Source organism: Panthera uncia, chromosome C2 (assembly GCF_023721935.1).
Source record: "Panthera uncia isolate 11264 chromosome C2, Puncia_PCG_1.0, whole genome shotgun sequence".
In the NCBI taxonomy this organism is placed as follows: domain Eukaryota; kingdom Metazoa; phylum Chordata; class Mammalia; order Carnivora; family Felidae; genus Panthera; species Panthera uncia.
The window spans coordinates 79,733,241-79,758,797 of record NC_064810.1 but is presented as its reverse complement, the minus strand read 5'-3'; the positions used below and the strand labels follow the sequence as shown (position 1 = coordinate 79,758,797).

General features: G+C 38.2%; 1 pseudogene; it reads right to left on the bottom strand.

Annotated features, from left to right (window-relative positions):
* Positions 1–11,895: 11,895 nt before the first annotated feature.
* Positions 11,896–12,438, bottom strand: LOC125922114 (mitochondrial intermembrane space import and assembly protein 40-like; annotated as a pseudogene).
* Between the last annotated feature and the right edge of the window lie 13,119 nt (positions 12,439–25,557).

Here is a 25,557-nt window from a genome sequence, read left to right as displayed (position 1 = left end):
GTTGGAGAACAGAGATGGTCTCAGAAGAACCAGAGCTGGGAGGAGAGGGGCCCTCCAAAATATATACCTTTGTGAATCAGCAGAAGGCTTGGTGGGGCTGTGGACCTTGGGTGGGCACAGTGGGGCCCCGGCCCACCTGATCTAGACATGAGCAGAGCCCAGCGAACCTTTGGATTGCCCTAATGATGTGGAATCTGCAGGCTGCGCTCCGAATACTACTACCGGCTTCATCTTCAGTGTTTTCCCTCTTCTCACATCAGTGTGAATTCCTCTGGTCACCTCTGTGTACCAGTAATTTGATTAGAACATAAGGTGTTTTCCCGTTACATCATTTTCCTCTTCAGCATGTTTCTGAGCCCCCTCTGTTGTCCTGAAGTTATTTTCTAGCTGGACCTCATTTTGTTGTTTTGTTTCTTTTCCTCTTTTTCTTAGAAGTGTATTGACAGAGGTTCTGGTTTATTTCCTACTCCTCTCTTCCATTTGTCATTCAGATTTTTATATCCACAGATTTTATTGCTTCCAACTTCAGTTGTTAAAAGAAATTTATATTTAAATGTGCCACATTTGATTCTGTTCTGTGACAGTTTCACATTCTCACCCTAAGTGAAAATAATCCCTTTAGAGTTCCATCTTAAAGCACTAACAACACTATGTAAAGATTATGCTAGTGTGAAGAGTGAATTGGTATAACCTTTTTGTCAAGCAGTTTGGCAAAATAGTGCTTAACAAGAGCCTTCAAAATGTTTATACCCTTTGGTTCAGTGATCACACTTCTAGGAATCTTTCCACTGGAAATAATCAGAAATATGGTCAAAGAATTATGTATAATATGTTTATTGCAACATAATTCACTTGAGATAGGGACAGATTGGAAGCAACCCAAATGCCCAGCAAAAGGAAAATAAATTTACATCCATATGATAAAAATTATGCGGCAGTTAAAAACTATGCTTTTCCATGAACCTGGCAGGCAGTTTAAAATATGTGGATAACCATTCAGAGTATCCAGGATTTTCAGGAAGGAAAAGAGTGGCTTGGGTCCCTTTAGGAATTTAATTTCCTCCACTGACTATGAAAATCAGACCATCCTAAAGGTGGGAGTGGGGAACTGAAGCCCAGTTCCAGGAGTTCTGTCTTTGCAAGTCTGGGGGCCTTCAGAGTCCATATTTTTATGGAGGTTTCCATATAATTCTGTCATGAGCACAGCCTGAGACACACCCCCACCCTCACCACTAGGACCTTAACTCTGATAAGAATTGGGGAGCAGAGCAGAAGAAAAAATGGTTCATTCCCAACATTTTTACTGTCTGGGGAAATGCTATTTTAAAGTTAAAAAATTTTTAAATATATTGTATTATTACACATTTGTGGGGAAATTAATATATGCATAGAAAAAAATAAACATGCCAAAATATTTATAGGGTTTAAATTAATAGAATCATGGTTCAGAGAAGTGAGGGTATTTGCCCAAGTTCTCATCGGTAGCAAAATGCTGGAGTAAAGATTCAAACCCAAGTCTACCTGACTATAAAGTCCATGCTCTAACATCTGCTGAATGTTCCTTAAATTAAAAAACCATATGGAGGGGCACCTGGATGGCTCAGTCGGTTAAGCATCTAACTCTTGATTTCGGCTCAGGTCATGATCTCACAGTTTGTGGGGTCGAGCCTTGCATCCAGCTCAGCGCTGACAGCGTGGAGCCTTCTTGGGATTCTCTTTCCCTCTTTCTCTGCCCCACTCCCCTCCTCTCTCTCTCAAAATAAATAAACTTAAAAAAAAAATTAAAAACCACGTGGAAGGGGTGCCTGGGTAGCTCAGTCAATTAAGCTTCTGACTTTTGCTCTTGGCTCAGGTAGTCATCTCACAGTTGGTGAGCATGGGCTCTGTGCCAACTGCATGGAGTCTGCTCAGGATTCTCAATCTCCCTCTATCTCAAAATAAACATTTTTAAAATGTGGAAAATAAATACAACTGTGATACCATAAGTGTGGTAGATTGAATTATTAGTCCCAATTACTCACTGCCCTGTAAGAGTGTTTTACATTCATACCCTTGTTGTGGCCTCATGATGGATAGAATGGATTCTATGTATTTTGGTATGAGGCTTGACCAAGTGACTTGCTTTGGCCAGGGGGTTAAGGATGAAGTAATGCAAAGGAAGGCTTCAAATGGACTAGCACATTTGAGCCTTATTTCTTGTACTCCTGCCTTTTGCCATGAGAACAATCAAGCAACCTCTGATCTAAAGGGAGTGAGAAATACATGGAGCAAACATAGACTCAGGCTGCAGCATAAAGCTTAAATCCCAGCTAGTCTGAAGGTACACAGTTGTTTTTTAATATTTTTTTAAATATTTATTTTTGAGAGAGACAGCGAGGAAGAGGCAGAGAAAGAGGGAGACAGGATTCAAAGTGGGATCTGTGCTGACAGCAGACCCGATGCAGGGCTCAAACTGACAAACCATGAAATCATGGCCTGAGCTGAAATCGGACGCTTAACTGACTGAGCCACCCAGGTGCCCTTGAAGATACTTAGTAAAAAATAAATGATTATAGTTTTAAGTTAGCTATGAATTGTTATATTTTATATAGAATTATTATGGCAGATGTGAATCATAAAGATGTTCGTATTAAGCAATAAAACTGAATCTCTTGATATGGCAATACAAGTCCAAATTTGGTCATACAAATGTAAGGTCTACAAGTTCTTACCATCTGGGAAAGGGATAGCAAGGCCTTTTATTTAATGCAGACTGCTTCATTACTTGGTATGAGAGCTAGTCTCCAGTGAGGAGGGAAAAATTCACATAGAAATGCATGGCATTCGAGAGAAAAGGAGCACAAACCTCAAATCTCTCAAGTTCTAGGGTAGGGAAAGCCAGTTGTTGTGGGCCAGGCCCAGAGTAAGGATGAACAGTAAGAAAAAGAGAAGGAATAAGCTGGTTTCCAGAGTTCATCAGGAAGCCCTTTTCTTTTAGGTCATGGAAATACATTCTGCTCATGAGGCCACAGCAAGTGTATGAATCTAAAGGATATAAGGTTCTAGGTTCAGTAGCCTTTGAGGTTGGAGTTGGAAGATCCTGAAACCAAGTCACTGTGGGCATCTTATGTGAGTTTTAGAGAACTGTGATTCAGTCTGTGAATCTTTAAGTCTAATCACTCGTCCCACATTTATGTTCCCTATTCACATTTTTTTAAACATTTCAATCAAAACAAAATAAATCTAAGAGTTTCTCTAAATGTTTAGTATTATTTAATAAGAAATATCTATGAGTAAGCAAATTATAAAACATAAGATTTTATACCTTTTTTTTGCAAATCCCACTCCTGAAAATATATCACTTAAAAATTTTTTTAATTTTTTTTTTTATTTTTGAGAGAGAGAGAGAGAGAGAGAGAGAGAGAGAGAGAGAAGGACCATGAGTGGAGGAAGGGCAGAGAAGGAGACACAGAATCCAAAGCAGGCTCCAGGCTCTGAGCTGTCAGCACAGAGCCTGACGCAGTGCTCAAACCCATGAGGTGTGAGATCATGACCTGAGCCAAAGTTGGACACTTAACCAACTGAGCCACCCAGGCGCCCCATCCTGAAAATATATCCTAAGCATATGATTCAAAACAAGAGTACACCATTGGTTTTTTGGCTTAGTGGCTTCTGGCAGACTCAGTCTTCCCACACACTACTATAAATTGGACAAAATACAAAAGCACAAAACCTGAGGATATTGGAGAGTAATCAAAAGGAAGCAGATTCTGGAAATACTCAGAGAAAGAATGTCGTAGAAAATTACCCACTTTTGGAGCTTTTTGACTAAAGACAAGCCACAGTCAGCTCTGTCTGATCTGACTAAAACAGAACTCTTTCTGTCTTTCTGATCTAAAGCATCACAGGACAAAGTTCAGGGAAATCCCAGGTACTGGAAAGGGGAAGGTGGAATCTCAGAAAGGGGAGAGTCATGGAGAGAAGCCCCTAAATTCTGTGTATAAGCTATCCAAATCTCTGGTTGACCCCTGAACCACATATGCCTTGGAGATACTTGGGTTTAAGAAGAACTGAATTGACATTTGAGCTGCCTTCCAAAAGGTAGAGTTTACAGCTTAAGTCCAAGAAAACTGCTAGTTGATTAAAAAATCCTTTGGAGAAGTATAGCAAAATCTGGAATTTCTACAACATAGCATTTACGAGATCCAAGATATATTTGCAGATACAGGAAAATGTGACCCATTCTCAAAAGAAAAGATAATCAGCAGAGACCAATGGTGAGAGGACTCAAATGCTGAAATTAGCAGATAAAGATTTAAAAGTTACTATAACAACAACAAAAAGTTGTTATAACCATGTTCAAAGGAGTAAAGAAAAAATGTGCTCCTGATGAAGGAAAACATAAGGAGATGCATCCAAACTATAAAAAAAAGTACTAAGTGGAAATTCTAAAACTGAAGCATACAATATCTGAAATGAAAAATTAACTGGCTGAATTTAGCAGCAGGTTTTGGATGGCAGAGGAAAGATCCAGTGAACTTGAAATAATGCAATCTGAATAACAAAGAAAAAAGGTGGAAAAAGAAAGAAAAAGCCTGCAAGACTTGTGGGACAATATAAAAAATTCAGGATATGTGTTATCAAAGGAAAGTCAGAGTGAGGTTAAAAAAAAAAAACTTTAGTAAATAATAGATAAAATTTTCCTGTATTTGGTAAGAGGTAGAATTTACCAATTAAAGTCAGTGAAATCCAGGCAGGGGAAATAAAAAGAAACCATGCTTACAAACACTGTAGGCAAACTGCTGAAAAATGATAAAGGGAAAAATCATGAAAACATTGCATGCAGAGTTAAATGAAACAATGCTTCATTTAACTGCTGACTTTTAGTGAAAACATGGAGACAGTAAAACATTTTTTTTTTTGTACCTTTTGATCACTCACCCTTTTGCCCACCTTCCACCCTCTGCCTCTGGCAACCACCAATATTCTTTGCATCTGTGAGCTTGTGGGTTTTTTTTTTGTTTTTAATTCCACGTAAGAGTGAGATCATGCAGTAATTTTCTTACTCTGACTCATTTCACTTAGCATAATGCCCTTAATGTCTATCCATGTTATAGCAAACAGCAAGATTTCCTTCTTTTTTATACACACGCATAGATATAGATATAGATATAGATATCATGTTTTTTGTATCCATCAATGGACATAGGTTACTTCCATATTTTGGTTATTGTAAATAATGCTGCAGTGAGCATAGGGGTGTAGATACATTTTGAGATAGTGTTTTCTTTTACTTCACATAAAAACCCAGTAGTGGAATTGCTAGATCATATGGTAGCTCTATTTTTAATTTTTTGAAGGGCCTCCATACTGTTTTCCATAATACGTGCACCAATTTACAGCCCCACCGATAGTACTCAAGGGTTACCGTTTCTCCGTATCCTTGTCAACACTTGTTATTTCTTGGGGTTTTTTTGATAACAGTCATTATAACAGGTGTGATATGTCTCATTGTGGTTTTGATTTACATTTCCCTCATGATTAGTGATACTGAGCACCTTTTCATGTACCTGTTGGCCATTTAATGTCTTCTTTGGAAAAATGTCTATTCAGTTCCTCTTTTATTTTTCCCCATCATAGTAAGTGTACTCTTTAATCCCTACCACATATTTTGGCCATCCCACCACCCATTTCCCATCTAGTAACTATCAGTTTGTTCTCTACAGTTAAGAGTCTGTTTCTTGCTTTGTCTTTCTGGTTTTTTTTCCTTTGCTCATTTGTTTTCTTCATTGTACAGAAACTTTATTTTGATGTAGACCCAATAGTTTATTTTTGCTTTTATTTCCCTTGCCTCAGGAGACATATTTAGAAAAAATGTTGCTACGGCCAATGTCAAAGAAATTATTGTTTGTGCTCTCTTGAAGGGTTTTTATGGTTTCAGGTCTCACATTTAGGTCTTTAATCTATTTTGGGGTTATTTTTGTGTATTGTGAAAGAAAGTGGTTCAGTTTCATTCTTTTGCATGTAGCTGTCCAGTTTTCTCAATATGATTTGTTGAAGAGACTGTCTTTATCCCATGGTATATTCATTTCTCCTTTGTCGAAGACTAATTGACCATATAATTATGGGTTTATTTCTGGGCTTTCTATCCTATTCCATTGATCTATGTGTGGATTTTTGTGCCAGTACCATACTGTTTTAAGTACTGCTTTGTAATATAACTTGAAGTCTGAAATTGTGGTACCTCCTTTTTTGTTTTGTTTTTTTTTTTCAAGATTGCTTTGGCTATTTGAGGTCCTTTGTGGTTCCATACAAATTTTAGGATTGTTCTGGTTCTATGAAAAATGATGTTGGTATTTTTATAGGGATTGCATTAAATCTGTAGATTGCTTTGGGTAATATAGACATTTTATTTTATTTTTTTTTAATTTTTTTTTTTAGCGTTTTATTTATTTTTGAGACAGAGAGAGACAGAGCATGAACGGGGGAGGGGCAGAGAGAGAGGGAGACACAGAATCCGAAGCAGGCTCCAGGCTCTGAGCTGTCAGCCCAGAGCCCGACGCGGGGCTCGAACTCACGGACCGCGAGATCGTGACCTGAGCTGAAGTCGGACGCTCAACCGACTGAGCCACCCAGGCGCCCCTAGACATTTTATTTTATTTTTAAAGACTGTATTTTGAAGTGATCTCTACAGCCAATGTGGGGCTTGAACTTAAAACTCTGAGATCAAGAGTTGCTTGCATACTCCACTGAGTTAGCCAGGTGCCCAGGATAGTATCGACATTTTAACAATATTTGTTCTTTCAACCCATGAGCATTTATTTGTATTGTCTTGAATTTCTTTCATCCATGTTTTATAGTTTTCAGGGTACGAGTCTTTTACCTCTTTGGTTGAGTTTATTCCTAGATATTTTATTGTTTTGGGTGCAATTGTAAATGTGACTGTTTTCCTTTTTTAAAAAAATTTTTTTAATGTTTATTTATTTTTGAGACAGAGAGAGACAGAGCATGAGCTGGGGAGGGGCAGAGAGAGAGGGAGACACAGAATCCGAAGCTGGCTTCAGGCTCTGAGCTGTCAGCACAGAGCCCGATGCAGGGCTCAAACTGGTCAACCACGAGATCATGACCTGAGCCAAAGTCGGAGGCTCAACTGACTGAGCCACTGAGCACTCCTGTGATTGTTTTCTTAATTTCACTTTCTGCTGCTTCATTATTAGTATATAGGAATGCAACAGATTTCTGTATATAGATTTTGTATCCTGTGACTTTAGTGAATTCATTTATCAGTTCCAATAGTTTTTTGGTAGAGTATTTAGGATTTTCTATATATGGTATTATGTCATCTGCAAATAGTGAGAATTTTACTTCTTCCTTACCAGTCTGGATGCCTTTTTATTTCTTTGTGTTGTCTAATTGTTGTGGCTAGGACTTCCAGTACTGTGTTGAATAAAAGTGGTGAGAGTGGACATCTTTCTCTTGCTCCAAACATTAGGGGATAAGCTCTCAGTTTTTGAGTATGATGTTGGCTGTGTGTTTTTCACATAACGACTTTATTATCTTGAGTATGTTCCCTCTAAACCTACTTTGTTGAGAGTTTTTATCATGAATGAATGTTGTACTTTGTTGAATGCTTTTTCTGCATCTATTGAAGTGATCATATGGCTTTTATCCTTTCTCTTACTGATGTGATGTATTACCTTGATTGTTTTGCAAATGTTGAACCACTCTTACATCTCCAGGAATAAAGTCCCACTTGATCATGGTAAATTATTTTTTTAACATATTGTTAGATTCATATTGCTGATATTTTGTTGAGGATTTTTGCATCTATATTCATGAGAAATCTTGCCCTGTAGTTCTTTTTTTGTAGTTTTACTCTGGTTTTGGTATCAGGGTGATACTGGCCTCATACAATGAATTTAGAAGCTTTCCTTCTTCTTCTATGTTTTGGAATAGTTTGAGAAAAGTAGGTATTTACTCTTCTTTAAATGTTGTAGAATTTATCTGTGTAGCTGTTTTATCCTGGACTTTTGTCTGTTGGGAAGTTTTTTGATTACTAATTCAGTTTCATTGCTGATAATTAGTCTGTTCAAATGTTCTATTTCTTCCTGCTTTAGTTTTGGTAAGTTATAGGTTTCCAGAAATTTATCCATTTCTTCTAAGTTGTCCAATTGCATATAGGTTTTCATAACATTCTGCTGTAATTGTCTGTGTTATTAGTTGTTATTTCTCCTCTTTTTTTTTAACATTTTTATTTATTTTTGAGAGATAGAGACAGCGCAAACTGGGGAGGGGCAGAGAGAGGAGTCACAGAATCTGAAGCAGGATCCAGGCTTTTAGCTGTCAGCACAGAGCCTGACACGGGGCTTGAACCTACAAACCGTGAGATCATGACCTGTGCCAAAGCTGGACACCCAACCGACTGGGTCACCCAAACACCCTTATTTCTCTTCTTTCATTAGTGATTTTATTTGGTCCTCTGCCTGTTTTTTTATTTAGTTTTGGAACTTTTACTTTTTTATTGAAGTATAGTTGATACACAATGTTACATCAGTTTCAGGTATACAGCATATTGATTCAAGTAGTCTATACATTATGCTATACTCACCGCAAGTGTAGCTTTCATCTGTCACCATACAACACTATTATAATATCATTGACTATATTACTTATGTTTTACCTTTTATCCCCATGACTTATTCCATAACTGGAAGCCTATATATCCCACTCCCCTTCACCCATTTTGCCCATTCCCGCACTGTCTTTTTCATTCTTGCCTCCTGTGACATAGGTTAATTGATCACACAAGCATGGGTTTATTTCTGTGCTGTTTTGTTCTATTGATCTGTGTCTCTCTTTTTGTGTCAGCACTGTACTGTTTTGATTACTACAGCCTTGTAGTATATCTTGACATCTGGGAATGTGATACCTCCAACTTATTAACAATATTCTTCCAGTCCATGAGCATGGAATATCTTTCCATTTCTTATTGTTGTCTTCAGTTTCTTTCATCAGTATCTTAGAGTTTTCAGAGTTTTCACCTCCTCAGTTAAGGTTTTTCCTACAGATTTTATTCTTTTCAGTACAATTTTAAGTGAGATTGTTTTTTTAATTTTCCTTTCTGCTACTTCATTAGTAGTGTATAGAAATGCAACTGATTTTGATATTTTTTATCCTGCAACTTTACTGAATTCATTTATTCTAATAGGTTGTGTGTGTGTGTGTGTGTGTGTGTGTGTGTGTGTATGGTCTAAGGGTTTTCAACATATGTCATTTGCAAATAGAGACAGTTTTACTTTTTCTTTACAATTTGGATGCATTTTGTTTCTTGTCTGATTGCTGTGGCTAGGACTTCTAGTACTATATTAAATAAAAGTTGGGAAAGTCAACACCTTTGCCTTCTTCCTGATCTTAGAAGAAAAACTCTCAGTTTTTCACCACTGAGTATGATATTAGTTGTGGTCTTTATTATGTTGAGATATGTTCCATCTAAACCCACTTTGTTGAGAGTTTTTATCATGCAGATGTTGAATTGTGTCTAGTGCTTTTTCTTCATCTATTGAGATGGTCATATGATTTTTATTTTTCATTTTATTGATGCATTGTATCATATTCATTGATCTGTAAATATTGAACCATCCTTGCATCTCTGAAATAAATCCTACTTGATCATGGTAAATTATCCTTTTCATGTATTGTTGAATGTGATTTGCTAATACTTTGTTGAAGATTCTTATATCTATATTCATAGGGATATTGGCCTGTAGTTTCCTTTTATTGTAATGTCTTTGGTTTCGGTATCAGGGTAATGCTAGCCTCATAGAATGTATTTTGGGAGCTTTCTTTCATCTATTTTTTGGAATCCTTTGAGGAGAATAGATATTAGCTTTTCTTTAAATGTTTGCTGGAATTCATCTGTGAATCCATCTGGTCCTGGACTTTTGTTTGTTGGGAATGTTTTTATTACTGATTCCATTTCATTACTAGTAATTGGTCTGTTCAGATTTTCTCTTTCTTTTTGATTCAGTTTTGGAAGAATTGTATGTTTCTAGGAATTTGTCCATTTTTTACTAGGTTGCCCAATTTGTTGGCATATTGTTTTTCATAGTGGTCTCTTATAGTCCTTTGTATTTCTGTAGTGTCGGTTATTATGTCTTCTTGTTCATTTATGATTTTATTTATTTGGGTCTTCCCTCTTTTTTTTCTTGATAAATCTGGCTAAAAGTTTATTCATTTTGTTTACCTTTTCAAAGAACTGGCTCTTGGTTTCATTGATCTTTTCTATTTTGTTAGTCTCTATTTCATTTATTTCTGCTCTAATCTTATTCCCCCCTTCTACTAACCATGGATTTTGTTGATTTTTTTTCTAGTTCCTTTAGGTGTAAAGTTGGAGTGTTTATCTGAGATTTTTCTTGTCTCTTGGAGTAGGCCTTTATCACCATAAATTTCTCTCTTAGAACAATTTTCACAGTGTTTCAAAGATTTTGGACCACTGTGTTTTCATTCTCATTCTCATTTGTCTCCATGAATTTTTAAAATTTCCTTCTGATTCTTCATTTACCCATTAGTTGTTCAGTAGCATGCTGGTTAGCCATCACAAGTTTGTGTTTTTAAATTTTTTTTCCTATGATTGATTTCTAATTTCATATTGTTGTGGTTGGGAAAGATTCATGATATAATTTCAGTCTTCTTAAATTTACTGAGACTTGTTTTGTGGCCTAATGTTATCTATCCTGGAGAATGTTTTATGTGCACTCGAAAAGAATGTGCATTCTGTTGTTTTTGGATGGAATGTTCTGTGTATATCTATAAAGTCCATCTGGTCTAATGTGTTGTTCAAAGATACTGTTTCTTCATTTTCTGCCTGTATGACCTATTCATTGATATAGGTGGGATGTTAAACTTCCCTATTATTATTGTATTAGCATCAGTTTCTCCCTTTATGTTTATTAATGTTTGCTTTATGTATTTAGGTGTTCCCCTTTTGGGTGCATAGATATTTACAATTGTATTCTCTTGTTGGATTGATCCCATTATTATGTAATGACATTCTTTGTCTCTTGATACAGTCTTTGTTTTAAAGTCTATTTTGTCAGATGTAAGTATTGCTACCTGGCTCTTTTTTGCTTCCATTTACATGGAGTATCTTTTTTTATTCTTCACTTTCGGTCTATATGTGTCTTCACATCTGAAGTGAGTATCTCTCTCTCTTTTCTTTTTTTTTTTTTTTTCATGTTTTCCTTTTAATTGACTACTTAATTCACATTGTTTCTTCTCTTGGCTGTTATTTTGGTAACAATTAGGTCCCCACCTCTCAAGAACATTGTTTCCCAGCAGGCTGACACAGAGCCATTGTGAACACAGTCCCCAAACTAGGGCTTTTGGAATAACAACGAAGACAAAAATAGCCTTTCTTTTCACCTAGGAAGGGATTGTGAATCAGAGGGTCCAAAGCTCCAGTTTCCAAACACAGAAAACACTGGGAGTCGAGGTAAAAATGGAAACCAAAAGGCATCAGAAATGAAATATAGTATTCCCTCATATATTCAAGGTCAGGATGGTTTTCGAGAAAGAAGTATCTGATCATTTGGCCTCTTGTATTAGGAATGGCCCCACTCCAGCATTTTTAAAGAAAGATGTTCTTGTTTCTATTTCACTTCCTAAAGGGGTATGAAATCTAATATAATCAGTAAGAATATATCAGCTCACTCACAAGATACTCCCAGATAATGTGCTGATCATAGCACATTATTTCAAAGTGACAAAATTCAGGATAATCTGAGAAAAGAATTCAAAAGTGACAGCTACATTTGCTGATAGGTTTATGTGAGACACACATACATGTTTTTCCAGTGTATATGTCAAAAGACCAAGACCATCAAGATCATCAAAATAAGTTATTTTGTACATTATAATGCACAGAACAACAGAGAGAAGGACAGTTTCTCAGAGAATGACCAAAAGGCATTTTGCAAAAGGTTCATATCACTCCTAGGCAGAAGGACTGGAGCCCAGTGCCTTATGTCCTTTTATTAGTTTGACCCCTCCTCTTCTTTGGTTGCAGTGGCCTCAGTGGGAGCTGTCTCTTCTAAACGTTCTGCTGACTTTTCTTCTTCCTCCTCCACCTCCTCCTCATCCTCTTGGGAATAGAGGTCGGGTATTTCTGCATACATTCCTGCATGACCCAGAACTGGTCTACACAGTCTGACCCCTTGACATCCTCTGTGCTATGGTAGAAGCAGGAAAAGGCTGACTTGAACTGTTCCTCATAGGGGCCACTGGCCATTCCCCAAAGACATGGGCAGTTCCAATTAATGTCTTCATTTGGCAGGATCAATCCATGCTCTTCATACGGATCATTGGGGTCATCAGCCACCAGCTCTGCTTTGCTGGAGTTTCATGGTCTTCTTTGGTCACAAATATAATTAGATCCTTCCCTTCCTGCCAGCAGTAGGCCATGGTTTGCAGCTCAGGCACTCAGACCTCCCAGCAATAGTGGTGGGGGTAGCACAAGCAGAGGAGGGCTCACAGCTATGACCTCTGAAATGAGTCTCTTGTAGGAAGCATATAGATTATTGTTTTTTTAATCCATTCCACCACCCCCATGTCTTTTGATTAGAGCATTTAGACCATTTATATTTAAAGTAATTATTGATAGGAATGTACTTATTGCCATTTTGTTACTTTCTGGTTGTTTTTATAGTTCTTTGTTCCTTCTTGCTCTCTTTCCTTGTAATTGATGGCTTTCTGTAGTATTATGCTTGCTTTTCTTTCTCCTTATCTTGTGTGTATCTGTTGTAGGTTTTGGGCTTGTGGTTGCCATGAGATCCATATATAACATTTTAAGTATATAGCAGTCTATATTATGTTGGTGGTCACTTAAGTTTTAACACATTCTGAAAGAACTGCTTTTTTACTCCCCTGTCCACCATGTCTTACTTATATGTTGTCATATTTTACATCTTTTTGTTCACAACTTCTTTATTTCTAATTATGGCCTTTTCTTTTCCACTGAAAGAACGCTTCTTGTTAGTGGCGATGAGCTTCTTTAAATTTGTTTGTCTGGAAAACTCTTTATCTATCCTTCAATTCTGAATGATGACTTTGCCAAGTAGAGTATTTTTGGTTGTAGATTTTTTTTTCTTTCAGTACTTTGAATATATCATGCCATTCCCTTTTGGCCTATCAAGTTTCTGCTGAAAAATTAGCTGATAGCCTTATGGGGTTTCCCTTGTATGTAACTTCTTCTCTTTTACTATCTTTAAAATTCTCTTTATCCTTAACCTTTGATATTTTAATCATTATGTGTTATGGTGTTAACATCTTTGGGTTTATCTTGTTTGCAATTCTCTTTGCTTCCTGAACAAGGATTACTATTTCCTTCCTCAGGTTAGGGACTTGTTAACTATTATTTCTTTAAATAAGTTTTCTGCTCCCCCCACCTCCTTGTGAGACCCTTATAGTGCAAATATTTGTTCATTTGATGTTGTCCGACAGATAATTGTTTAAAGTTATTTCTTCCTTTTATTGTTCAATGTGGATGCTTTCCATTACCCTATCTTTCAGATCTCTGGTCCATTCTTCTGTATCGCTAATGTACTGTTGATTCCTTCTAGTGGGTTTTTCATTTCAATTATTGTATTCTTCAACCCTGATAGGTTCTTTTTTATGTTTTCTCTCTCTTTGTTGATGTTCTCACTGAGCTCTTCCACTCTTCTCTCTAGTTCAGTGAGCATCTTTATGATTATTACTTTAAACTCTTTATTCAGACATATTACTTTTCTCTGTTTTATTTAGTTCTTTTTCTGAGGTTTTTGTCTTGCTCTTTTGTTTGGAGCATATTCCTCTGTATCATTTTGCTTGACTTTCTGTTTGTTTCTATGAATTAGGTAGAATAGCTGCTTTTCCTAACTTGAAGGAAAGTGTCTCATTTTGCTTGATTTTCTTATGTTTGTTTCTATGAATTAGGCAGAATAGCTGCTTTTCCTAAACTTGAAGGAATAGCTCTTTCTCCTAAATTTGAAGTATGGTCATCCCCTCTGTAGACTATGTATGCCTGGTGATTCTAGCTGTCTGGAGTCTTTGGGTGCTCCATGCTGAGGCTGCCCTAGTGGGAAGGCCAGAGCTGATGTGGATATAGGCTGGGACAGTCCCAGGGCTCTCTGTGCAGAGGGTACCTTGGCAGGACAGCTGAAGCTGAAGTGGTGCAAGTCAGGAGGTCCTGAGGTTCTCCCTACAGAGGGCACCCTAGCAGGACAGCTAAGGCTGAAGTAGGTGTGGGCTGGTGCAGTCCCTTGGCTCTCTATGCAAAGGTTACTCTGGCAGGACAGCTAAAGCTAAAATGGGGGCAAGCCAGGGTGTCCTGAGGCTCTCCATGTGTGTGTGTGTGTGGGGGGGGTTCCCTGATGGGGTGGCTAGAGTCAAAGTGGGACATGGGCCAGGAGGTTCCAGGGTGCTCTATACAGAGGATGCCCTGGGAGGACAGCTGAAGCTGAAGTAGATACAAGTGAGGGCTTCCCAGGACTCTCTGCACAAAGGGTGCCCTGGTGGGGTGGTTGGAGCCTAGGCAGGAATCAGCCAGGGTTTTCAGAGCACTCTGTGCCAGGGGTGCCCTAGCAAGCTATCTGAAGTCAAAGTTGTATGGGCCTAGAGTGTTCTGAAGTGATTTGTGCCTGTGTCATTGTGTCACGATGGCGGTAGTGAAAGCTAACAGGAGGTATCCCAGTGCGCTGTATGCTGGGGTGGCCTCAGTGGGATGGCTGGGGCCAGTTTTGGCCAGGGACCCAGGACTCGCTGAGATGAGACGCTGGCTGGGATATCTGGACCCTGCTCCTGTCCATACTATCTAAGTGGAAAAGGAACACAACTGTGGCATTAGCCATCCCTTCTGACCCTGAGAGAGTTCTAGCAGCTTTCCCATCACTTCACAGGGTTCTAGGGCTGGATCTTTTATTTTTTATTTTTTATTTATTTATTTATTTTAACGTTTATTTATTTTTGAGACAGAGAGAGACAGAGCATGAACTGGGGAGGGGCAGAGAGAGAGAGAGACACAGAATTGGAAGCAGTCTCCAGGCTCTGAGCCATCAGCCCAGAGCCTGACACAGGGCTCGAACTCACGGACCGTGAGATTGTGACCTGAGCTGAAGTCATACGCTTAACCGACTGAGCCACCCAGGCGCCCCAGAGCTGGATCTTTTATATTCCAGTTTTTTTTTCCCCCCACAGCTTTTTTTTTTCTTCTGTGCCCCAGAGCATCCAGGGCTGGTGTGAACTATAGGCCCAGTGCTCACTGAGGCAACAGGCATGCTATGGCACCTGCACAGTTCTCCATCTGTGCTATCATGGTGGAGGGGGAGCCTAAACTGTGGCATTCACCAGCACCTCTGACCTGGAGAGAGTTCCAGCAGCTTCCTTGCTGTTTTACAGGGTTCTAGGGCTTCCTTTATATTCTAGTTGCCTTTTTTTTTTTTTTTAATTTGAGGGAGACAGCATGAATGGGGGAGAGGAGCAGAGGAGGGAGGGAGGGAGAGAGAGAGAGAGAGAGAGAGAGAGAGAGAGAGAGAGAGAGAGAATCGCAAGCAGGCTCAACATTCAACACGGGGTCAAACATGGGGCTTGATCCCACAACACTGGGATTATGACCTGAGCTGAAATCAAGAGTCAGACATTAAACAGAATGAGCCACCCAGGCATCCCAGAACAGCGGCAGTTTAAAAGGGCAACTAGGGGGTGTCAGCCAGTTGAGCAACCAACTCAATTTCTGCTCAGGTCACAATCCCAGGGTCGTGGTATCGAGCCCTACGTTGGGCTCTACGCTCAGTGCGGAGCCTGCTTGAGATTCTAGCTCTCTCTCCCTCCACCCCTCTCCCCACTCACATACTTTTTCTCTCTCCAAAATAAAATAAAATAATAAATAATAAACTGCATCTTTTCTTCCATGCCCCAGGGCAGATGAATCTGCTCATGTTCTCCCTATACTCTCCCTCCCCTCTGCAGTTCGTAGCATGATGGGGTGGGGGAAGTTCCCTTCCTTACCATGCTTTCATCACTTTTGTCTGTTCTCTGTATGGTCTCCATATCTTTTGTTGTACAGCAGTTGTTATTGAGTTGTATGAGTTTTTAACTATATTTTGGATAGTGACCCCTTATCAAAGATATGATTTGCAAATGGTTTCTCCTATTCTGTAGGTTGTCTTTCATTTTGTTGATCTTTACAGAAGCTTTTCAATTTGATATAGTCCCACTTGTTTATTTTTTGCTTTGTTGCATTTGCTTTTAGTGTCAAATTGTAAAAATCATCACCAAGACCATTGTTAAGGAGTTTACCCCCATGTTTTCTTCTAGTTTTGTGTTTTCAGGTATTATGTGTAATTAATCCATTTTAGTTGATTTTTGAATATGATGTAAAATAAGGGTTCAGTTTCACTGTTTTGCATGTGGCTGTCCAGGTTTTCCAACACCTTTTACTGAGGAGACTATCCTTTCCCCATTGTATATTCTTGGTGCCTTTGTGATAAATTAATTGATCATATATGTATAGATCTATTTCTGAGTCTCTTCTGTTCCACTGATATATGTGTCTGTTTTTATGCCAATACCATACTGTTTTGATTACTACAGAGTTGTAATATAATTGGAAATCAGCAATGTGATGATTCAAGTTATGTTCTTCTTTCTTAAGATTGCCATGGCTATTCTTGGTCTTTTTTGTCCCCTATAAACTTTAGGATTGTTTGTTCTATTTTTGTGAAAAGTACCATTGGAATTGCTTTGGATATTATGTACATTTTAACAATGTTCTTGTAATCCATGAGCAGATAATATCTTTGCATTTATTTGTGTCTTCAATTTCTTTCTTCAGTGTCTTATAGCTTTCAGTATGCTGAAATATAGATATGTATTTTTTCAGTTTTCACCTATTCATTATATTTATTTCTGGATATTTTATTCTTTTTGATCCAGCTGTAATTCAGATTTTTAAAATTCTCTTTCTGATAGAAGTGAAATGTATTTTTGTATATTGATTTTATATTCTGCAACTTTGCTGAATCCACTTATTCTAACAGTTTTGGGTGGGATCTTTAGGGTTTTCTATATATAGAATTATGTCATCTGCAAATAGGAAATTTTACTTCTTCCTTGCCAATTTAGATGACTTTTATTTCTTTTTCTTGCCTAATTGCTGTGGCTAGGACCTCCAGTACTATCTTGAATGAAAATGGTGAGAATGGACATCCTTGTTTTGTTCCTGATCTTACAGAAAGAGTTTTCAGTTTTCCACCATTGAGTAGATGTTAGCTGTGGGCTTGTTATATATGCCCTTTATTATGGTGAGGTATGTTCCCTGTATACTCACTTTGTTGAGAGGTTTTGTCATAAACAGATGTTGAATGTTGTCAAATGCTTTTTCTGCATCCGTTGAGATTATCATATGATTTTAACCTTTCATTTTGTTAGTGGTATATCATCACAGTGAATGATTTATGAATGTTGAATCATACTTGCACCCCAGGGATAAATCCCACTTGATTGTGGTGAATGATCTTTTTAATGTATTGTTGAATGTGATTTGCTGATATTTTTTTGAGTATTTTTGTTTGTATGTTCATCAGGGATACTGGCCTGTAGTTTCCTTTATTTGTAGTGTCTTTGACTGGTTTTGGTATCAGGGTAATGCTAGCCTCATAGAATGTATTTGGGAGCTTTCTTTCATCTTCTATTTTTTGGAATCCTTTGAGGAGAATAGATATTATCTCTTCTTTAAATGTTTGGTAGAATTCATCTATGAATCTCTCTGGTCCTGGACTTTTGTTTGTTGGGGATTTTTTGATTACTGATTCAGTTTCATTACTATTAATTGGTCTGTTGAGATTTTCTTTCTTTCTGATTCACTTTTGGAAGATTGTATGTGTCTAGGAATTTATCCATTTCTTTTTGGTTATCCAATTTGTTGATGTATAATTGCTCACAGTAACAACATTTTTTAAATGCTAGAGAATATTGTCAACCCAGAATTATATTCCCAGCAAAAATATCTTTCAACAATGCAAATAAAAAGATACTTTTTGCACATTAAAAATCAGTTAATTTTTTTACTGGGGCTCTCCAATAAGAAATGCTAAATGAAGTTTTCAGACAAAAGGGAAATGATCCTAAGATGGAAGGAAGGAATGAAGAACATTCATCTTTAGGAAGGAATGAAGAACATAAAAATGGTAAATATCTAGATAAATATAGAAGACTATTTTCTCCCTTTTAATTGTTTAAAGATAAGACTGTTTAAAACAAAATTTAACAATTTTGTGGGATTTATAAGGTACACAGAAGCAATACAAATGGCAAGTGTTGCATAAAGGATGATGGGAGTGGGTAAGTAAATGGACCCATGTAGTTTTAAGGTTCTTCCTTTTACATAAAGGGATACAATATAAACTCTAAATTAAGCTGCATATGTTAAGGATGCCTACTGTAAACCCTAGAACAGCACTGAACAATAATGCAGAGTATGTAGTGAAAAAATTAATAGGTTAAAAGTATTTAAATATTTAAAGGACAGAAAACATCAAACTGAAGGAATTAACAAAAAGCAGACCCTTCAGTGCCTCTAGGACAAAGTCCATGAGGCTTCCATGGCCTGGCTCCTGCCAACTTTTCTGGCCTCATCTCTCTGGCCCACTAAGCATTCCCCATATTAAGTTGTCTCTACTTCCCCCCATTCTCCCTCTCCTGTCTTCTTCCTCTCTTATCATCTCCAGCAAGGGACATCTTTCCCACAGTCCTTTCCCTTGGCTTACTCTTCATTCTTCAGGCCTCAGCAAGGTGACACTTATTTCAGAAAGCCCTTCTGGGCCAGGTTTTCCTTTCTGTGTCATCCATTGCCACCCCCCCACCCACCCCACCCCCCGCCACACACACACACACACACACACACACACACACACACACACACACACCCTTCATCACTTCACTCACCTGGATTCTCTGAAATTTCTGGCTCATTATTCTGTGTCCCTAAACTGAACTTCACAAGGGCAGGGATATGTATGGCCTCTTCTGCTCACCATTCTGTGCCATGGCCTACAAAGTGCTCAGCTCATAGTAAATATTCAGTAAACATTTGTCAAGTGACTAAAAGAGTGATTAAATGAATTAGTAGAGAAGGTGGTTAGTGATTTTTCTGCCTAAGAGGGAGTCCCTATGCTGAGGAGGTACTGTCACAAAAAATAGCAGCAAGGGGAGCTGAGGGAACAAGCCTGTCAGAAGCACTGAGGCAGTGCATGTTGGCGTGAAAGATAACCAACTTGAATCATTGAATAGAAAAAGTACAGGATGATATGAGTAGCATGCTGTCAGTTGTGTGATACAGGTATAGTCTACTTCCTGAAGGATGTACAAGAAATTTGTAATAGTGAGCTTCATTGTGGAGGAAGGAAAATATTTTCAATTTGTACAGTGTTCATGTACTGCTATTTTAAGATAAATAAGATTTGAGGCACCTGGGTGGCTCAGTCAGTTAAGTGTCTGACTTTGACTCAGGTCATGATCTCATGGTTCATGAGTTCGAGCCCTGTGTCAGGCTCTCAGAGCCTGGAGCCTGCTTTGGATTCTGTGTCTCCCTCGCTCTCTGCCCCTCCCCCACTCATGCTCTGTCTCTCTCAAAAATAAACATTTAAAAAAATAAAAATAAATAAAATTAAAAACAAGTAGATTGTGAATGTAAAGATTTTATGTGTAGTGCTAGCCATAATTGGAATAAATAAAAAACAACCTGCATGTCTGTATTAGGATTTTCCAGAGAAACAAAGCCAATAGTGTGTATATGTGTATAAAAAGATTTATTATAAGGAATTGGCTCATGCAGTTATGGAGACTGGCCTAAGTCCTAAGATCTGCACAGTGACTTGACATGCTGGAGACTCAGGAAGAACTGATTTTAGTTTGAGTCTAAGGAAATAAAAAGCTGATGTCCTAATTCAAAAGTGGACAGACAGAATTTTCTTACTTAGGGTACAGTCAGCCTTTTTCTATCAGTCCTTCAACAGATTAGATGAGGCCCACCCACACTAGAAAGGGCAGTCTGCTTTACTTATTGTATCAATTGAAATGTTAATCTCATCTAAGCACATTAACATTCAGAATAATGTTTGACCAAATATTACCTGGGTATTCCATGGCTCAGTCAAGTTGACACATAAAATTAACCATCCCAATGTCCTACAGTAGGGTAATAGAATATAACACAGGCCTTAAAGTGCTAATTGTAAAGGCTAGGGAAAATGAGCATGGTAGGAAACTAAGTGGAAAAAAAAAAAAACACGGAATACTGGATTGTACCTACAACTGCAACTGTGAAATATGTGCATGCATGGATAAAGAATAGAAGGGGATAGGAAGACATAGAAGTAGCTTTTGTGTTAAGTTGCTGAGATTATGGAGAAGATTTTTCCTTACATTTTTCCTTTAGTTTTTTAATAATATAATTTTTTAAATGTAAGAAACCAGAAATCCCAGATGTAAGATTGTACAGGAGGATGGAGTAGTAGTAAAAAAAACAGTGCCTGACACATTGTCTGTACTAAAACAACTATTGAATGAATGAGCAATAGTTACTGTCCTCAGCTGGCTTCCCCAGAAGCAGACCATGGGACAAGGATTTGAGTGCAAGTAATATATTTGGGAGGTGATCACTGGTAGGGCATAGAGAAGTGAGACTGGGAAGGGAAAGAAGCCAATACAGTGCTCTTTAATGAGAAGTATGACTGGTGACTATTGACTAACAATCCATTGGAGACCTCTGGGACAATATGTAGAATTGGCTTCGCTTTGTTTCACTCAGAGAACAAGAAAGGAGTTTTAATCTAAAGACTCCCATTGGTTGAAAGGCTGCTTCTGGGGGCATTAATTCCTTGGCATTTGTAGCCTACCCCAAGCTAGGGCTGATCGCACTTCTGTGGCTAGAGAAAGCCTGCAGGCAGTCACAGGTGCTTGAAGTGAGTAGCTGTTAGTTATATGGGAACAATGAGTTCTAAGGGCAGGGAGCGGGCACTGACAACATCTGCAAGTTACTGTCATTGAACACCTATGATTCGGGCACTTGGTGAACATTGTCTCCAATCCCCACCCCAGTTTTACAAGATGATTATTCTATGTTTCAAGTGAAGAAACTGAAGCTCAGAGAGGTTGTGACTTACTCAAAGTCATGCAGGGCAAGGTACTTGAACTATAAGCCTACTATGTTTTTCACTTCCTCCTGCTATCTCCCAGTAAACTCGGCACTGGAAACTTCCTAGATAAACTCAACAAAAATTTTTTAAAAATAGACAATAAAAACCAAAATGGTGATAGTTCAAAGTAGCAATTTAGTAAGATCCGCTTCAAAACAGCACACCTGTCTGTGCCCACCTGTGCAATCCGTAAGGATTGAAATCTCTGACAGAAAGAGAAAGCACAAAAAAGAGGACATCTACCAGGGCAGAAGCAGCATTCCCAGCTAAGAATAAGGCTGGGGTCAATAAACTTGTACTTACTACTTTCTGAGAGCTCAAAGAAGAAATCATGACTGCAGAAGGAAATTTATGGGTACTATTAGAAAAGCAAATCTGCCTTTGTTACTTTCTCCCTCTGAATCCTTCAGTGACTCCCAACTGCCTTCAGTATTCCCTCAGTAGAGCATACGAGTGATTCAAGATTTGGTCTCTGCCGACCTTTCTATGCTCACCTACCCCTCACTCACAGCCATCTAACACCACCTGCAGTCCTCCCACTAGCCCAGCTCTGTCACACCCCAGACCACTTGTGAAGGCTGGTCCTATTACCCTGAATTTTCTTTTCCTCTCTTTTCCACCCAGCTAATTCCTACTCGCTATTCAAGGCTTAGTCACTATGTTTTTTACTGAAGTTTCTTAATCTTTAAAAAAAACATACCCTTGGGGAGCCTGGGTGGAGCCCTGCTCATGTGCTCGCTCTCTCTCTCTCTCTCTCTCTCTCTCAAAAATAAATAAACGTTAAAAAAAATTTTAAACCATACCCTTAGCTGATATATGTATGTGTATGTATGTCTGCATTTCATACCAGCCTTCCCCTGAGACTCTGATTATTCCTCTTTGAGAATTGCTGATATGCAGAATATATCCTCTACATCTGAATATCTATCATCTGGAGTGATTTTATATTTACTTTATGTAGTCTGTCTTGTCAGAACCATACTTTTTCACTTCCTCATTTATTAAATAATGTTAATATTGAATGCATTTTTTTGAGCCTTTGCCCTTCAATGCAAAGATTCCCCATCAGCTTCCATACTCCTTCCTCCGACCCACACCAGATGGGAATTACTATTCTATGGGAAATTTCTCAAGATGTCAGCCTAAGCTAGGTGGCGCTTTCCTGTACACAGATTATCTTATATATACACCTTTATATTAACCCTTTCATGCTGTTGTGAATGTGTGGATATAATTAGTAATTTTCCACTGAGTTCTTTTTTTTAAAGGGAATAAACATATTAAGTTTCCACCAAGTTCCAGGCACTGTCTTAGTTAAACGAGTAATCCTCAGGAGGAAAAAGAGGACAAGGGCCTATGTAATTTTTCAAGCAAGGTTCCAACTAGTTAGTGATGAAGCTGTGATTCTAGGTGCAGTTTGCCTGATATTGGAGTCTATGCTCATTCATTAAAGTGCATTTGTGCTTGAAGGAAAAGCTGTGTCTAAGCTCTGCATCTGTGTGCTCAGCACTGTGCCTGAAACAACCAGACCCATAATATTTTGGGGGTGAATAAATGAGCCAAAGACATCAAGCAAAGTAATACAAATCTGAATAGATATCACTGAACAAGTAAGTGATGAATCCACACCAACCCAGAAACCTAAATCTCAGGGCATGTATACGAAAAGATGCAAAACAAACCCACATCAGAGGGAGAGGCCGCAGTAAGAGCTCCAGTCGACAGACTCCACAGAGCCCAGCCTCAAGGCATCCCAGGTAGGCCACCAGACATATGAGTGAAGAAACCATTAGTCTCAATGAGGCCCCAGACATGTGGAGAAGAGATAAGCCCATTCTGCTGTGCCCTCCCTGGATTACTTACCCACAGAATGCTGTGCATAATAAAATGATTACAGTTTTACACCATCAAGTGTGGGGTGATCTGTCACATAGCAATAGAATAATCAGAAAAATATCCATTCATTCCTTTTCAAGATACCTCTTTGTCAGGTGTTTAAAATTTTTTTAAAAAGATAGAATTTTGTGAGTTGCAAATAGAAACTGAGAAATAACTTTTAGGAACCTATGATAAGAGTGACTTTAAGACCTGTCCTTGCGATGTTGGATAAGAAGAAATCTAAGAAAACTGAGTTATTGTATAGTAAGTTTGACTTTTCTGTTTGAAGGCAGAAAGAAACCATGGCATGACTTACAAAATCACCCACATTCAGAATTTCTATCATATCCCTGACTTGTAAAGATCACAGTAAGAACAGTGGAAATCAAAAAGCACATACGTGGAGAATAAAAATAAAGATACAGAGACTCAAAAGAGTTAAGTGAATTTAAACATTAACAGAAGGGGAATTTTAATATTGTAGATATAACCCAGCCAAGGGCACAGTCCATTAGTGGTCATGAAATCAAGTTAGTAGCTCTTGACCAGCTTTTTTATTTTTAAATTAAATATAATATACTATAACATAATGGAATAGAAAACATCAGGGGTGCCTGGGTGGTTCAGTCAGTTAAGCATCTGACTTCAGCTCAGGTCATGATCTCGTGGTTCAGGAGTTCAAGCCCTGTATCGGGCTCTGTGCTGACAGCTCAGAGCCTGGAGCCTGCTTCTGATTCTGTGTCTCCCTCTCTCTCTGCCCCTCCCCGACCTGCACTCTGTCTGTCTGTCTGTCTGTCTGTCTCTCTCTCTGCTCCTCACCTGCTCACACTCTATCTCTCTCAAAAAAACCAGAACATTTAAAAAACATTTTTTAAAGAAAACACCAGAGTTTCATCATAAGGTTGCTTAGCAAAAATGCCATATTGCACCAATTGCAATGAATGGGGTTAGAGAGAGGGATGTGATGAATTCATGAGCTCATTAGCACTGGGTCATTTGATCTTTTGTTCCCTGGTATATTGTGATAAATTTGACTATCAGAATGGAAGGGTTAATGTTGTATAGTTGCAGCTAAGTTTGAAGCAAAGTTTAGTATGATTTTATTTGCTGTTGGCAGAATTATTGATACTTTCTAATGGATTTTAGATAAGAACTTTGTGTTTTTCAGAAAAGGCATTATTATCAATGCAATATATTGAGTTTGTAATGATTGTAGCATTTTAACTGAACTTGTACCAAATGCTTTAAAATTGATTATTTAAAGAATAAAATTTATTGTTTAATAGTAAAAAACGATGAAGTGAAAAATAGAGGCACGTTCAAGTTTAACTGGTGAACATAATTGTTAATGGTCCAGCATTATGTGCAGCTCTATTAAGAATTACACTAGTGTTTCTGTAGATCATCCACATCATCAAAGTTGGAAGCTTAACGTTGGTGAGAGACCAACACAGGTTCTAATGAGAGACAGATAGGGTTCCCAGCTTGTTCTTGCTCCTCCTGTCAGCCTCCCTGACTTCAGGCCCAGCACCAGATGCAGGGGTAACTGATTGACACTGACTGCTTACCCAACTAGTTCCCAATTATGTTGGGTATAAGTCTTATAATAAATCCTTTATATCACCGAAAGTGGTTCTTTCCTGATTGAACCCTATCCAATAGCTCTCCTTTGTTTCTTTTCTTTTTTTCCTAGCAATTCACTTATCCTGCAGAGTTTTCCATAGTCTGGATTTTGGATTTTGCTGATTGTGTCCCTGTAGTATTGTTTACCATGGTCCTCTGTCCAATTTATTTCCTGTAAATTGGTAATTAGATCTGCAGGCTTCATCAGATTGAGGTTCAGTTTTGGGGGTGGGAGGCAAGATATAAATAGGTGTATTTTTCTATCAGGAGGTGTATAATGTCTCGTCATCTCTTTATGTGATACTAGTAATCACTGACAATCAATACCAAGACCCATCATTTCATTATTATTTGCGAAATGGCAATGTTATCTCATTCTTCACTTATTTTTTTTAATGTTTTTATTTATTTTTGAGACAGAGACAGAGCATGAGCAGGGGAGGGGCAGAGAGAGAGAGGGAGACACAGAATCCAAAGCAAGCTCCAAGCTCTGAGCTGTCAGCACAGAGCCTGACACGACGCTCGAACTCACGGGCTGTGAAATCATGACCTGAGCCGAAGTCAGATGCCCAACCTCCTGAACCACCCAGGTGCCCCATCTCATTCTTCACTTATTATCTGCCATATTTATATAAAGAGAAATTTTTCTTCAACTGTTTGTTTACCCTCAGGTACAGTTTGTACAGGAAAAAACAAGATAAAATACAAGATTTCAAAAGAATATTTTGATTCCCTAGCATCTTCCAAAGGTGACTAATAAGTTTTGTTGTTGTTTTTTAAAGGATCATTACAAACTCATGAACATATTTGAAGTATTTCAAATAATTCCATTCTTTTTTTTTTAATGTTT